Source organism: Dasypus novemcinctus, chromosome 25, assembly GCF_030445035.2.
Source record: "Dasypus novemcinctus isolate mDasNov1 chromosome 25, mDasNov1.1.hap2, whole genome shotgun sequence".
In the NCBI taxonomy this organism is placed as follows: domain Eukaryota; kingdom Metazoa; phylum Chordata; class Mammalia; order Cingulata; family Dasypodidae; genus Dasypus; species Dasypus novemcinctus.
This window is the reverse complement of record NC_080697.1, coordinates 55,014,502-55,032,328: the sequence shown is the minus strand read 5'-3', so window position 1 is coordinate 55,032,328 and position 17,827 is coordinate 55,014,502.

Genomic DNA, 17,827 nt, shown 5'->3' with positions numbered 1-17,827 from the left:
ATATGATGTATCCACAGCTTTTTTTTAGCTGTTAAAAAGTCCTTTACTGTAAAATTGTAAAATAAATGGAAAGGTAGATTGAAAGAAATTACAAATTTTAAATGTGAGTGCAAGGCCAGGTTAGATATAATATGATCAATTATAAAAAATAGCACAGCAACGAACATTTATAAATATAAATAATTAAAATATAATAGAAATTATAACATAGTTCTAGTTTTTATATTATAGCTCTAACTAGTGGACATAATAATCTCTAAGAACAAAATTAATTATTGGTTTAGTTACTTAATTTCCACTTAGGCCATAATTATTTCTAGACATCAAATTCCTATTTGGGAATTCTTCACATCTTATTGGAATGAATTACAGCAGATAACAATCTGCCAACACATAATTTTATGAGGCAGAAAAACTCAAAATCTTGTTCGACAGTAGTCATGCTAAATCATTATTGATCCAGATAGATTATCTAAATTAAAGAGTATGAATAGGGAAAGGTTAAAGAAAAATGAAGAATCCAAAAATCTATCTCTTCTCTAGCCCTCCCCAATTAAAAGCAAGTGTTTGTGTGAAAAAAAATTATAGAATGCTGATCACAGGAACAATTTGCCAGTTGCAGTGAGTAATTATTGTTCATATACTTTAATCTTGTTATTTTACATTTATCTGGTCTACTCTAGCTCTTTTTTGGTTACTATTTGCATGGAATACCTTTTTCCACCCTTTAACTTTTAACCTTGTTGTGTCCTTACATATGAGGCGGGTCTCTTGTAGACAACATATTGATGGCTCATATTTTTAAAATCCATTGTATCAGTCTATGTCTTTTGATTGGGGAGTTCAATCCATTAATATTCAATGTTATTATTGTAGAGACATTATTTACTTCATCCATTTTGTTCTTCAGTTCTCTGTTGTCATATCGTTCTATGGTTTGTCTTCTTATGCTTTAGTATACCCTTCCTAATAATCTTTATTTCTAAATTCTTCTCCAAATTTCTCACCCTTGGTTTTTCCTTTCAGGTTGCAGCACCCCCTTTAGTATCTCTTGCAAGTCTGGCCTTTTGGTAACATCTTCTATCAGTTTTTGTTTGTGAAGACTTTGAACTCACCCTCAGTTTTGAAGGACAGCTTTGCTGGATACAAATTCTTGGCTGGTTGTTTTTCTATTTCAGTACCTTATATACTTCATACCACTTTCTTCTCTCCTCCATAGTTTCTGATGAGAGGTCAGCACTTAATCTTATCAAGTTTCCATTATATGTGATGCTTTGTTTTTCTCTTGCTGCTTTCAGAATCCTCTCTTTGTCTCTGATATTTGTCATTCTGAATAGTAGGTGTCTCAGTGTAGGTCTATTTGGATTTATTCTGTTTGGGGTGCACTGTCCTTCATAAGGGTTGGGAAGTTTTCAGTCATTATGTCCTCAATTATTCTTTCTGTCCCTTTTCCATTCTCTTCTCCTTCCGGGATACCAATAATGTGAATGTTTGTGTATTTCACATACCATTCAATTCCCTGAGACTCTGTTCCATTTTTTCCATTCTCTTCTCTTTCTGTTCTCCAGTTTGTCCAGTTTAGATGTTCTGTCTTAAAGCAATTCAGATCTGCTCTTATGTACATCTAATATATTTTAAATCTCAATCATTATGTCCTTCATTCCCAAGAGATCTGTTACTTTTCTTTGCAGGCTTTCAAATTATTCTTCATGCTCTCCCAGTGTCTTCTTAATGTCCTTTATTTCTTTAGTCATATTTTCTTTAAATTCTTTGAAGTAATTTAGAAGAGTTGTATGATTATCACTGATTAATTATATTAAGTACTATATTCTCCAGGATATCTGGTTTGTTCTTTTGACTGGGCCATCTCTTCCTGTTTTCTAGTGTGGCTTGTAATTTTCTGCTGATGTTTAGGCATCTGAATACGTTGGTGAATTTACTTTGATGGCTAATTTCTCTCTCTTGACTAATTTTTTCCCCCCACAGCTCTTCTTTGCTATTTGGTTCTATTCATTCTCAGTCTTTAAAATTTCTCAGCTTAAGTTTTCAAAATCAGGCCAGGGACTCACTAGTGGGGTGCAGATTTTTTCCCAGGGGTTGGATACAGAGCGTCAACAATTTTTGTCCATGCAATTTCCAGACTGGCCAGCAGGTGGCACTAGTCAACACACCTTTACATGGAGGTGTTTCAGTCTCAGATTTATTGTGTTTCTGTGTTGAATCTTCAGAGTGGAGATTTAAAGCGTGCTCTGTTGGCCCTGACCTCCCCTCCCTTTTCCCTTGAAACAGCTGACTGGGAGGAAAATGTCTGCTCCCCTCCCAGTAGGCTGCAGTAAGCCAAGAGTTTTAACCCAGCTTAATATCTTGGGGGTGGGGGAGGGGAGCTCTTTCTGGCTGCCACCGGGGCTTCATAACTCACATTTGCTGTTTTGTTTTTTTTTGTCTTTCTGTCCTCTCACCCTCCTGGAAGTTGTGCAGCATTGTCCTAGTCTGTTGACCCCAAAGCAGGTCCCTCCAACAACTTTTGGCTCCTTCTCCATTGTTTTTGTGAGAGCATTCAGCTCTGCCTGTTGTCTGTTGCCATCTTTCCACAATCCTCCCACTTAGTATTTCTTTTGACCTTGGTGGTTTTGTTTTGTTTCTCTTTTTTTGTGGATTTTTTAAAGACTTTTCCTTTACAAGTGATGGGTTTGTGTTATAATGAGAAAGATTTTTCATGCTATGAAATTGTTTTTGAAAATTTCCCATGGTTTCTTCTAGTACTATTTATTTACACATTTAAATCTATGATTCATCTGAAATTTATCCTGGTTTGAATAGTAAGATATGAATCCAATTTTCCTACCAGTTCCCGCCACCCCCACCCCCACCCCCGCCGCCAAAGTCATACACTCTTCAACTCTCCACATTACTGAAACTGTTCCTGATAAAGTCATCAATGATGAGCATGTTGCCAAAGCCAAACACCACTCAGATCTCATTTTTCTCAATTTCTCATAGCTTTCAACACAGTTAACCACTGACTTCTTTTTTAAAAACTTTTTTTCCCTCTTAGTTTCTGTGGCATCAAACTCTCTCACTGTAGATACATCTGAGTCTCTTTTTGGCTTCTCCTTATTCACCAGATTTAATGTTTAGAATTTCCCACTGCCCAAACTTGGGTCCCTCTTGCTTTCTCTTTCTACATGATCTTATTAATTTACATGACATAAATAGTATGCTCATTGATTTATTCCCATGAAGTTTCTCAACTCCAGATTCACATATGCTCATCTACTTGACATCTTAATTTGATGTCTCTCAGATATTTTAAACTTAATAATTCAATATGGAATTTTTAATTTCACCCCCCCCCCACCCCTGGGGATGGCTTGCATCATTCCCAATTATTCACTTCCCCTATATGAAAAAGGAATAAATATTCCAACCATTGCCATGTGGCTTGCATACCTTCCTGGGGAGGAGTATACTTGCCTATCTTCTTATCAGACTTGCCATGATACTTGGTTTGGTCACTGAAATGTGAACACAAAAGGTTCTGTGAGAAGAAGATATGAGTCATCCTTTCTTGCTCTACTTCTCTGCCCAGATGGAGATTACTTCTTCAGTCTGGATCTTGAAGTAAGAAATATGGAGCACAGCTATAGCTGATTTATGGCTACAGGTATGTAATGGGAACAAAAAAATAAACCATTAAATTAACCATTATTGTAACAGTTTGAGTTTTGTGACTGCCAGAAAAAAGACTATATTCTTGAACGAATCCCTCCCTAAGAGGGTGTGGCCCTTTGATTGCATTAAATTCAGTTAAGGGACCTTTGATTAGATCACTTGATTGGATTACTTTAGGGCTTTCGATTAGACTACATCAGTGAGGCATGACCCAGGTTGGGTCTCTGCCCTCTTGCTGGGTTTATATAAACTGAGAGCACAGAGAGAGACACACACACACAAAGAGAAAGGGAACTTTTCATTTTGACCCTGCCATGTGAGAGAGAGGACTCCAAGTTTGCCCAAAACTGCAGAAAGACAGAGAAGTCCTGAGAGGCTCAAGGAGCTGAGGGCCAGATAAGGCACCTGCCTGGTCACCCACAGCTAAGCTCCAAGAGATGGCAAACCTGGAGGGGAAGGCAGGAACCTCAGCAGAGAGCAGCTGACATTTTGCCTTGCCATGTGGCAGGATGCCAGGATCAGTAGCTGACCTGATGAGAAAGCATCTCTAATGGTGCCTTAATTTGGAGATTTCATGGCCTTGAAACTGTAAGATTTTCCCCTAAAAATATCCCCATTATAAAAGCCAACACATTTCTGGTATATTGCATTGGCAGCCCTGTGGAAAACTAAGACAATTATAATAAAGCATTGTAAGCCATTACAATGGGGGTTGTTCATTACAGCAGCATAACATAAAAACTGACTTACACATCCCCCAAATGTTTCCTTTACCTCTCTACCAATAAACCAATTTTCCCATGCCAGAAAATGGCATCATCATCATCTACCTATTCAGCAAGAACATTCTTGAGTCTTCTCTTTCTCTTACCCTACATATTTTTTTAAAGATTTATTTATTTATTTCTCCCACCCCCTACCCCCCACCCCAGTTGTCTGTTCTCTGTGTCTGTTTGCTGTGTGTTCTTTGTCTGCTTCTGTTGTTGTCAGCAGCACAGGAATCTGTGTTTCTTTTCGTTGCGTCATCTTGTTGTGTCAGCTCTCCATGTCTGCGGTGCTATTCCTGGGCAGGCTGAACTCTCTTTTGTGCTGGGCAGCTCTCCTAATGGGGCACACTTCTTGTGCATGGGGCTCCCCTGTGCGGGGACACCCCTGCGTGGCAGGGCACTCCTTGTGCGCATCAGCACTGTGCGTGGGCCAGCGCCACACGTTACCCTACATATTGAATCAATTCTTCAGCATGCCCTATCATTTCTATTTCAAAAATTCACTTTAAAAATCTTTACAGTCATCTCTTGCCTAGATTACTGCCTTAGCTTCCTACTGGTCTGCTTCTTTTCTTGCTCCCTTCCAATCCACTCTCCTCAGAACACAAGAGATCATAAAAGATAAATTTGATCACATCTTTCTTTGCTTAAAACCCTCAGAGATTTTTCATTAGCTTTAGCAAAAAATCCCACACTTCTTCTATGACCTACAAGTCATGCCTATGACCACGTGTCCCTGGCTTGTCTCTCCAACCTCATTACATACCAGCCTCTTCCTTGCTTACCTTGTTCCAGGTATGCTAGTCTCCTCTAGTTCTTCAAATACAACTGGCTCTTTTCCTACCCCAGGATCTTTGGGCTTGTTATTCCTGCCACTGAGAAAGCTTTTGCTTTCATTCTTTGAGGCCGCTTTTTGGGTGACTAACATATATACAGCCTTAATTACATATACACAAAACTGTTTATGTCACCTCCGCAGACGCCTTTCCTGACCTCCCTATTTAAAGCAGATCGCCTCTGCAATTCTTTCTCAGCTTTTTAATTTTTTTAAGAACACCTATTTCAATGTACTTATTTTATTTACCTGACTTCTCTGTAAAACTGTCTCCTTGAGGACGGCAGGCACAGCATCTGTCTTGTTCACCATTTGTCCAGGGCCTGGCATGCAATAGGTGCTTAGTAAACATCTGTTAAATGAATGGATCACTTGGTAGGGAATGGTTTTGATGCAGCGCAGGCCATGGAAAGAATTAGCCTGGCAGCTGGATAAACCTGCAGCTAGGAATCGCCGGGGTCTTCTCCAGCGGGTGCTGGTGCCGGTGCCCCCGGGGAAAGGGAGGCAGGAAACCTTCCGTCTGCAGGCTTCCACTGACCTAGCGCCCTCCTCTCCAAGCAGAACCACCTCCAGCCGCCAGCGCTGCCGAGTCCTGGGTTCTCGGCCGGCTGCTTCTCATTAACAGGGAGACCAAATCCCGGAGAGGTTATTTCCCTGCGGTAAGAAAAAGATTAATCTTGTCCAAAAGTGAGGCCACCGAAGGTTGCTCGCTTCTTGGAACAGACTTAGTCAAGTTCTCTCTGCCAAGCTCCGGGGTGGCTGTTCGGCTCCACACTCTTCTCCTCCGGCCAGCCGGGCCCCTTGATCCCACCCGTTCTTCACAGCCAGCCCTTCTCCAGGCACACGTGGTGGCCCCTGCCTCCCACTCCAAAACGTCCTCAGCTCTTTCATTGGCTCTCATGGCTTATTTGTAAATTTTCTTGGCTTTTCTATGTAAACCATTATTTCATTTGCCAGTGAGGAGAGTGTGGTGGTTTTCTTCATTACTCTTTATACTTTACTCTTTTTACTGTTCTCTTTACTGTACTCTACTTTTTTGTTTTACCTTGTTGGCTAGAACCTCCAGGAAATGAGCAGCAGCAAGGACAATGAGTACCAGGGTTTTGTTTTTGACTTTTAATGGGGTATGTATCATATTTCACCATCAAGAATATTTGCTGTGTTCCTTGTGATCTATTAACTTTAACTAAAAAAAAAAAACAAAAAAATTTTCAAAAAAAAAAAAAGAGTATTTGCTGTGGTTTCAGAAGGCACCTGTCGTAGTTCACCTGAGCTGCAGCACAAGGACTGCCCAGGGGAGCCCTCGGCCTCGGAGCCTAGAAGCCTTACTTCCCCCAGGGGCACCCCTCGTGGTTCCTGGGCTTGCGCTGCTGGTCCCAGCACATGCCCTGCCGAGTTCCTGCTGCCTCCCCCCTTTCTCCATGGCCTTCCCTGTCTAAGGCCGCCGGTGCTTTGGATTCAGACCCACCCTGGTTCAGTTAACTATTTAACTAAAAACAACTTTTTCAAAGGGTTCTCTCCGCAGTGGGTGCAAACCCACAAGGAAGCGGCCGGAGCTTCAAACACGTCTGGGAGCAGATGAACCTCAAGTGGTTGAGCGCCTGCTTCCCATGGATGAGGTCTGGGCTCAATCCCTGGTACCTCCTAAGAAATTTCTAAACTGGGATACCTAATTCATCCTGCCACAATAGCCTTTATCAGAAGATGCATCTGTTGCTGAGTTTTTATCATGATTATGCACTGACTTTTTTTCAATTTTTTCCCTTTCTTTAGAGATGAACTTAACGGTTTTCGTCTTTTAATTAATGTGTTGAAATGCAATTAGTATTTCCAATTTTATATCATGTTACAATCCATGGATTGATCACAATATGAGAATATGTGTGTTTTATTATACTATATCATATTGCCTTATTTTGTACTATAGTATTTCTTTATAGTAACATCCTTGTATAATTTTAGTATCGAGTTCATATAATCATTGGAAAAAATGAGTTGGAATGCTGTCCTCCTTTACTCCAGTCTCTGGAACACTTTGTGTAAGATGGAGATTATGTATTTCTTGAGTATTTAGAATTTGCTTGTAAAACCAAAACCACCTAGGTCTGGGATGTGTGTGTGTGTAATGATGTACTCAAACGATTTCAGGTTTCCAGGTATTCTATCTCCTCTTGGTCACTTTTGTTAAGCTAGTGTTTGACATTTCTGGCTCTCTTCCGGCTCTGGGCTGCCCAGCGAGCAGAGCCGTTCAGCTCGAGTCTGCCTAGACCGCTGCGGCCGCCGGAGCCTCTGCCTTTTTCTGCTCCATGGTTTTCTTCATGCGGTGAGCGGATTTGTTAGTAAAATAGGTAAGATAATGTGGAATTAGAGCTGCGTGATTTATAAAATATACTGACAGGGGTAAGCGGGGGAAGCATAAGGAATGCAAGCCTGTTCTCAAACGCATGTGCTTGGATTTACATAGTTATGCAAAACCACACGCGGTTCTCTCCCCTACATCCCCCCCTCCTTTCGATGCTACTCAGGTTTCCACCTAAATTTCTCTTTTAGGGCCGTGTATAACCTCCTGGGGTATCCTGACGTGCTGTCCTTTGGCTTGCTCAAATCAGGCTTTTTCTTTCACCCACTGCCAATATTAGAATATCACTGTACTATGGGGAAACGTTTGGTGTCCCAGGCTCTCTCGTGTGGGCCTCGCCAGGGCAGTTCTTCCTCAGTGAAAACATCAGTAGGGGTTCGTTTCCTTCCAGCCTGCAGGCTGTGCATTTTCCCTGCTCTTCTCATGTGCTGAGCGCGTACCCGGCAAGGATGCTGGCTTTACACGAGGGCTTTCAACTCCAGTGCCACTCACTTCACATAGGCCCTAACCCCCCGACCCGCTTGCCATTTGCTTTATTTTCCTTTTGGCTAAAACAATTACCATGCAATGGGTTGGCTTAAACAACGGGCACTTGTTGACTCACAGTTTGGAGGGTAGGAAAAGCCCCAAGTGGAGGTGTCCTCCAGGCGCGCTGGCTTTCCTTAGGGGGTGCTCTGGGGCCGCGGCCCTCGCTGGGCGCCTCCCCTTCTCTTCTGAGGTCTGCGCGCTCTGAGCTTCCGGCTGCGCCCTCCCTCCGTCTGCGTTTCATTCTGTTTATGAAGGCCCGAGACCCATTCTGACTGAGTTTTGGGCCACCTCATCCAAAGGTCCTACCTGCAGTGGGTTCCCACCGAGAGGACTGAGCAGGAGCTTGGCTTCTGGAGAGCCTCGTCCACCGCGCTGTGCCGCAGCCGCCTCGCCGCCTTCCTCTCGGCGTGCGCCCCGGGCTGAGTGTGCCCCTCTTGGTTCCTCCACCCGCTCCCCTGCTTCATCAGTAGCTCTGGAATACACTGGAAAAGAAGTTCGTAAAATTTTAGTTAGTCTTTCTAGGTGTTTTGTGGCAGAAGGGTCTTCAGGTCCCTCAGTCTACTCTGCTCTTTTTCCAGTCTATGGTTCAGCATAGACTCAGTGCCTTCCTTCCCTTTGGCTCCTCAGAATCCCATTTAAAAACTTGACTATTGGCCACTTCTTTTTCTTAGCATTCTCTCTATGACAAAACCTATTCTCCTGCATAAGACTTCCAATAACTAACAAGGGGAAAAGTCATACAAGGAAAATAAGGATGAGAAAGGACAAAATTGAATGTTTACCATAGTATTTCACTATAGCTGCAATGAAGTCATCACTTGTTATTGATATAAAAACAACTATTGGGGAGCGGATGTGGCTCAAGTAGTTGAGCGCCTGCTTCCCACACGGGAGGTCCTGGGTTCAGTTCCTGGTGCCTCCTAAAACAAAAGAAAACAAAAGCAAACCGCAAGCAAACAAGTGAAAAAACCAACTCAGGGAAGCTGATGCGGCTCAGTGGTTGAGCGAGGGCTTCCCACATACAAGGTCCCAGGTTCAATCCCAGCCCCAGTACCTCGAAAAACCTATTAATGCCTGTAAAGATAAATAAATTACTTTTACCTGCAGCTATTAGTATCCGTGGATATAATTGGTATAATATAGAGAAATTACGGTTGCCAAGAGATACTCTGTAAAGTTAGGCAATGTTATGATGTGGCAGATTAAGACACATTTTGTTTGGTTTTAGGCTTTGAATCTCACTATTTTAATTCTTTGCAATAAATACCCCTGTTTGTCCTTCCCCTTCAAAAGGCCAGCCGTGGCTTGTGGATTTCACACTCCCGGGCCGGGGTGTGAGCTCATCCAGGGGCCCTGCTTGCTCTTTCTTTCAGGATAAGGCACAGCGCCTGGAGATCTTAAACTCCAGAGTGCGCGAGAGTAACCTGGGCGCTGCGTCAACAGCTCACTCCCAGGCACGACCCCTGGGACTCAGTTTCTCTGAGATGAGCTCAGTCAGGCATTTGCATGCGTGGCTGCACTGCAGATGACTCTGGGGCAGGTCTCAGGTGGACACGCTGAGAAACACGGGCTGGAGGCTAATCAGGCAATCGGTGCTTTGGGTTTCCCAGTCGATGAATGTAAAACAGCAACTGTTAATCACTGTGCACATTTTAATAGTGACTGGCAGTTTGTGAAGATTTTTCACACCTCCCATTTCTGATCCTTATAATTATCACTGCATTATTAGGAGATGCACAGTGCAGCAACTAATAGCCTCATTTTACACATAAGAATAGTGAAACTCAGAGAGCTTAACTTGGTTTGTCCTCGTTCTACTAAATGAGGTGGGGTGAAGACTAGAACTTCGTTCTCCTGACACATTCCACTCTACTACATTACTTCTCTTTTCGGTAATGATTAGCTGCATGTCTGATGGCTTCCACTTAGGTTAAAAATTGCTTCCCAGTGCTCATCCCACTCTGGAAACCACCCTATGGAGGAGGGAAAATGATAGACTGGGCTGTGACTCCTGCTTCCCTCCCAGTCAGCATTTGACCTACCCTGGAAAGAAGCGTAGACCCTCGAAAGAACACATCCCTCTCAGTAAGACACCAGACGTCTTCCTTTAAAGATTCAAAGGGCTTATTTAGCTGTTAACTCCCTGCGGATTCAAATTCAGATTTAACAAACAATTAGGTACCTTTTGCACCCACAGGGCTAGGGCATTTTACACTTATCTTCTAAATTCTCTCAATAATACAGTCAGATAATTTTATAGGGGAATATTTTACATTGTATATACATACACATTAACTGATTATATATAAATAAATTTGCATATTTTATTAAAAAGTAAAGTAATGCCCTTGGCCTTGCAACACATCTTGGTCAATACGTCCAACAGCAATTCCAGGCTCATATCCTTTCACTTTAGGATCTCCAGAAGAATTTCTTTTTTTAATTCACAAAAATCCCTTGGCCCCAGTACCATTGCCAAGGGATAAGGATAATGTATTTGGCTAGCTATTAAAGGAAAGCTGGGTGCATGAGAGAGGGATTTTGCAAGCCAACCAAAATCCAAGCTACCAATGTCCATTCTGTAAGAAAAAAACCAAAGCACTTTGATAACCTGTGTAATTTGAACAATGAAACTTAACTCACATGTGCTTGTTTATATCCTACCTATCCTAATAGTCTGTGCACCATCTGAGAGCAGATACATGTCCTTACTTTCTTTGCAAGTACTCATAAGCCAGAGTAGTGCTTGGTACATAACAGGCATGATTAGTTAGGTATACACGCTACAACCTACAACTTTCTAGAAACCCTGGCACTTCCTGGAAAGTTGCAAACTAGAAAGACAAAGGACTCTCTTCTCTCTCAGAAAAGTAGCTGGAGGACAGTCAGAAATGGCCTGGAAAAAAATCTCCTAGGGTTTAGGACACCAGGGGAAGACTGGACACTGCCCAGAAGAGAGAGGGGCAGAGGAAAAGGATTGTGATGGCAAAACCATGAGTTAAAAGCAGCAGCTGCAACTGCCAGCCTCCTTCCCTACCCTAGAGACCCTTTTGAATTCCCAGGCCTTGAGGCTGGCAACTACAGGCAAAGGGGGCCCAGGGATCCGCTTCCCCAGGAAAGCGGGGGAGAGAGGGACACAGCCTAAGGTTGACTCGATGTGTGATCCACAAGTGTGGTCTGCTGTGTCCCAGGAGCCCTTCCCAGCTGGGTGGGGCTGGGCCAGTGTTTGCCTTGGGAGCCTGCAAGGAACTAAAGATTTATGACCCTCTCAATCTCCCTCTCTGGGACTGGTAATTGAAGATGCAGAGGGGAGTGGAATTATTTCCTAACCAGGAAAGGGAGGGGGCTGCCAGTAAGGTTGGAGAACTGCCTCTGAGAAAGTTCTAAGCCTCTAGGCAGGAACCTCTATCACATTGATCTTTGTCTGTGTTGTAACAAACACTCCCACCAGGCACTGAACTGAGAGGGCTGCCAAAAAGTGCCATCTTCTGGCAGAAAAAGGAAGTGCATGTGAGGAAATGAAAAGTGAGTAAGAGAGGCTTTTTCTGGCCTTTCAGCCTCCCTCCCCAAGACCCTTGGAAGTGGGTCTGCAATGCTTTACTGGGTCCAGGGCCAAGATTTGAGCAGCTAACAGGGACAACCCTAAAGACCCAGATCAGGTTAAACCAAAAATCAGAGAACAGCCATAATACATAGCCTCCTGCTACTAAATCCTTAGGAAAGAGAGAAAAATTGAGCATCTGAGTAAACTCAACCACTTAATCAGATGACTAGACATCAGCAAAAATGACAAGCCATATTAAGAAAATGGAAGCTATGGCCAAAGAAAAGGAATATTTCAAAGTCCCAGAATAGACACAGAATTTGAGACAACCAATCAATGAGATTTACACAAATTTCCAAAATAAATTAGTGAGTTGAAACACAATATGACTAAATAGACAAAGACCATCAAGAAGACACTGAGTGAGCATAAGGAAGAATTTGAAAACCTGAAGTAGAAAAGTAACAGAACTCATGGGAAAGAAGGGCATGATAGGTGAGGTAAAAAGCACATTAGTGGCATACAACAGGAGACCTGAAATTATAGAAGAAAGAATAAATGATGCAGAAGATAGAACAGGTGAAATTGACAGGAGAAAGAACAGAGGAGAAAAGAATAGAAAAAATTGAGCAGGGGTCGAGGTAGTTGAACAATGGCATGAACAACAACATATGTGTCATATTCCAGTAGAAGAAGAGACAGGACTATTTGAGAAAATAATGGCTGAAAATTTCCCAACTCTCATGAAAGAAATGAACTTACATATCCAAGAAATACAGCATATCCCAAACAGAATAAATCTGAATAGACCTACAATCCAAGACATATACTACTCAGAACATCAGACATCAAAGATAAAGTGAAAATTCTGAGAGCAGCAAGGGAGAAGCAAACCATCACATACAAAGGATGCCTAGTAAGACATAGTGTAAATTTCTCATGAGAAACCATGAAGGAGAGAAGACAATGGTATGATACAATTAGAATACTGAAAGAGAAAAACTTTATCCAGCAAAATTGTCCTTCCAAAAGGTTTTAAATATTCACAAATGAAAAGAAACTAAGAAAATTGGGGAAAAAATAATCTACCTTTGCAGGAAATATTAAAGGGAGCCTTACAGCCTCAAAGAAAAAGACAAGAAAGAGAGGCTTGGAGGAGAGTATAGAAGACAAGAATAGCAAGAATAGCAGAAAGGATAACCAAAAGAGTAAAGAGACAAAAATAAGATATGACATATGAAAACCAAAGAAGAAAATGGTGGAAATAAATAATGCATTTACAGTATTATTATTGAATGAGAATGGATTAAACTCTCCAATCAAAAGATACAGGCTGACAGATAAAAAAACATGTGTCATCCATATTCTGCTTACAAGAAACAACTGAAATACAGCTACAAACTGGCTGAAAGTGAAAGGTTGTAAAAAGATACTCCATACAAACAACAACCAAAAAAAATCAGGAGTAGCCATACTAATATTGGACAAAACAGATTTTAAATGCAAAAAAGTTATAAGAGATATAGAAGTTCCATTCATTTATTAATAAAATAGACAATCCATTAGGAGAAAAAACAGTCATGAATATCTATGCACCTAACCAGGGTGCCCCAAAATACATGAGGCAAACTCTGGAAAAACTGAAAGGAGAAATAGGCATCTCTACAATAATAGTTGATGACTTCAACATACACTCACATCATTAGATATTGTTCTATCTAATGATAGATTATTCAACAGAAGATCAACAAGGAAACAGAGAACTTGAACTATGTGATAAAAGAGTTAGACCTAACAAACATAAATAGAACAGAATATAACAAACATATACAAACTCAGTGGGTTATACATTCTTCTCAAGTGCTCATGGATATTTCTCCAGCATAGACCAGACATTGGATTATAAGACAGGTCTCAATAATATAAGGAGACTGAAATGATACAAAACACCTTCTCAGATTGTAATGGAATGAAACTGGAAATCAATAATAGATGGGAAAGAGGTAAAATCACACTCCTAAGTAATCATTAGGTTAAAGAATAAATTATAAGTGAAATTAGTAAATATATTGAGGCAAATGAAAATGAGAACACAGCTTATCAAAATTTATAGGATACAGTGAAGAGAGAAGGGTAGAGGAAAATTTATAGCCCTAAATACCTATGTTAAAAAAGAAGAAAGAGCTAAAATCAAGGATCTAATTGAACAACTGAAGAAATTAGAAAAAGAACAGCAAACCAATCCCAAAGCAAGCAGAAGGAAAGAAATAATAAAGATAAGAGCAGAAATAAAAGAATTTGAGAATGAAAAAAACAATAGAAAAAATCAACAAAAACAAAAGCTGGTTCTTTTTGAGAAGATCAATAAAATTGACAAACCCTTATCTAGATTAACAAAGAAAAAAAGATAGCAGATGTAAATAAATAAAATAAGAAATGAAAGGGGGAAGTTACGACTGACCACCAGAAATAAAAAGGATCATAACAGGATATAATAAGAAACTGTATGCTATCAAACTAGACAATCTAGATGAAATGAACAAATTCCTAGAAATGCACAAATAATGTACCCTGATGCTACAGGAAATACAAGAACTTAACAAACCAATCACATTTTAAGAGCTTGAATCAGTCATCAAAAATCTACCAACAAAGAAAATTCCAGGACCAGATGGATTCACAGGTGAGTTCTACCAAGAATTTTGAGAAGAATTAATACCAATCCTTTTTAAAGTCTTCCAAAAAAATTGAAGAGGAGGGAAAATTACCCAATACATTTTATGAAGCCAACATCATCCTAATAACAAGGCCAGATAAAGATACTAAAAAAAAGAGTAAATTGCAGACCAGTCTCTCTAATGAACATAGATGCAAAAATTCTGAACAAAGTACTTGCAAAAATAGAATCCAACAGCAGATCAAAAGACATACACCATGACCAGCTGGAATTTATTACCGGTATGCAAGGCTAGTTCAATATAAGAAAATCAATTAATATAACACATTAACATATTGAATGGGGAAAAAAACCCTATGTTATCATTTTGATGGATGCAGAAAAGGCATTTAACAAAATCCAGCATCCTTTATTGATAAAAAACATTTTGAAAAATAGAAATGGAAGGAAAATTCCTCAGTATTATAAAGGGCATATATGAAAAACCCACAGCCACATTGTACTCAATGGCGAGATTGAAAGTTTCCCTCTAAGATCAGGAACAAGACAAGGATGCTCACTGTCACCATTGTTATTCAACATTGTGCTAGAAGTTCTAGCTAGAGCAATTATATGAGGAAAAAAAATAGGCATCTGTGGCAGTTCGGTTTTATTTATGAATTCCAAAAAGAGATACTATGTTTGCAAGCTGGTCTGTTTCTCTGGGCATGATACCTTTTGATTGTATTAGATTCAGCTGAGATGCCTGATTAAATTAAGATTAGGACTTTGATTCAATGAAGTCATTAGAGTGTCACTTAGGCCCGTTGGGCTGATAAAATAGACTCTCACATGGAATTAGACACACAGAAGCAGATATGCAGGAAGAGAGAGTGCTCCATAGATATAGCCCCGGGAAGAGAGATGAACTTGATAGTCTACAGCTGACCTTGTGAAGAGACCAGAGTAGCTGAGCCTTGAAAGGAATGACCCCCGGGAGAGAGATGAGGCTTACGCCAGACTACAGCTGAAATCAGAAGAAGCTGGGACCACAAATCCTTAAGAAGGAGAAGGAAGGCTGAACCAATGCAGATATCACCCACCATCTTGCGACAACACGGGGCAACAGACTTTGGGTGACAAAGTACCTCTTTTTATGTTACCTTGAGTTGGACTCTTTAGGGCCTGTTAATTGTAAACTTCTACCCCAGGACAACCCCTTTATAAAAGCCAACAGAGTTCTGGTACTTTGCATCAGCACCCCTTTGGCTGACTAATACCGAATCCAATTAGGAAAAGGGGAAGTAAAACTCTCATTATTCGGGGATGACATGACCCTATATTTAGAAAATTCTGAAATGTCTACAACAAAGCTAATTGAGCTAATAAATGAGTTCAGTAAAGTGGCAGGATACAAGATCAACACACAAAAATTAGGGGAAAATGAGAGTTATGGTCATGGCCGATGGGGTTAACTACCAGGGCAGATGGCCCCTCTTTGGAAATGGTGTTTATGTGTGATGAATCTGGACTCAGATGAGATCTCCCTTCATAAGACTTTCATGCTAATGTGCTGGAGGTGCAGTTAATGTTGGGGTTTAAGATATATTTAGGGGATTTGAATCTCTGGACTGACAATGTGATAGCCAGGTCCTGAGCCTCAACAGACTCCAGCACCTACAATCTGATTTATTGGACTTACCACACTCAGCTAAGATGGAGTTGAAGAAGGACAATCACCACACCATTGAGCCTAGAGTGATTACAACTGAAAATGGGAGGATTGCATCCAGCATCCATGTGGAATCTGAGCCTCCTCTTGACATAGAGGTGCAATGGACACAACCAATCCAATGTCCACATAGAAGAGGTGGCATTGGATTGGGAAAAGTGGACATGGTGGACGATGGGTATGGGGAAAGGCAGGAAGAGATGAGAGGTGGAGGTGTCTTTGGGACATGGAGCTGCCCTGGATGGTGCCTCAGAGGTAATCACCGGACATTGTAAATCCTCACAGGGCCCACTGGATGGAATGGGGGAGAGTATGGGCCATGATGTGGACCATTGTCTATGAGGTGCAGAGGTGCCCAAAGATGTACTTACCAAATGCAATGGATGTGTCATGATGATGGGAACGAGTGTTGTTGGAGGGGGAGAGGGGGGTGGGGGGGATGGGGTTGAATGGGACCTCACATATATATATATTTTTAATGTAATATTATTACAAAGCCAATAAAAATAAATAAATAAATAAATAAAAATTAGGGGAAAAATTCCATTTACAATAGAAACTCTGGGTTCTACTTGTAAACATAATCCCCAATAAAGTAAACCACTTTGTTCTCTGATTAAATAACCACATTTATTAAGTGCAACCTTCCATAGTGAGTATCCTGGGATATAATATATGTTTAAGACAAGGTTTCTACCCTTAAGGAACTAATGATCAAGAAGGGGACGAAAATAAGACACATACACAATTCTAGCATATTCGGTATATTATATGAGCTATACGATGCCTTTTAGTTTTTAGTTGTTCATAGCAGATACAAATGTTGCAATCAGATTTCCAGGCAGAGAAAAAGTTAGAAATGGCCTCAGAGAGGTGACAAGAATTTCTCTTCACACTCCAGCACAGTGTTTCTCATCCCCGGATGCACATTAGAATTATCTGGGGAACTTTAAAAAACTATGCAGTTTCAACAAATGGTCCTGCATCAACTAGACATCCATAGGCAAAAAAAAGGAACATCAACCTACACACTTTGTACAAAAATAAACTCAAAATAGATCATGGACTTAAATGTAAAGTATGAAAATACAAAACTTTTGGTAAAAACAGGAGGTCTTTGGGATCGAGGGCTGGACAGAGTTCTTAAATGTGATACCAAAAGCATGATCCATAAAAGGAAAAATTTGTAAGTTGGAGTTCATCAAAATTTAAAGACAATCTACAGACGAAGAGAAAATATTTGCACACCACATAGCCAACAAGTTAGTAGTATAGACTATATTAAGAACTCTCAAAATTTGACAGTAAAAAAAAATAAACAATCCAGTTAGGAAATGGGCAAAAACACATGATCAGACATTTCAACAAGGAGGATATCCAGATGGAAAATAAGACTAGAGAAAGATGTTCAACATCATTATCCATTAGAAAAATGCAAATTAAAATTACAATAAGATATTACTATCCAACTATCAGAATGGTTAACATAAAAATAATGACACTCTGGGAAGGCTGAGGACTGTGGTTGATAATACAGTTGTGGGAGTGTTCCTTTGGCAGTTATGCCAGGGAGGGTCACTGGTGCAGGGTGTTGGTGGTGGGGGGATGGGTGGGGAAGGGTGCCCCTGGAGCATGCCTCTATGGAACATGCATGTGATCATGTGGTCAGAGGGTGTTATCTCAGTGGTTGGAGACCCACACAACAGCCAACAAGACATTAAATTCCCATCCTGG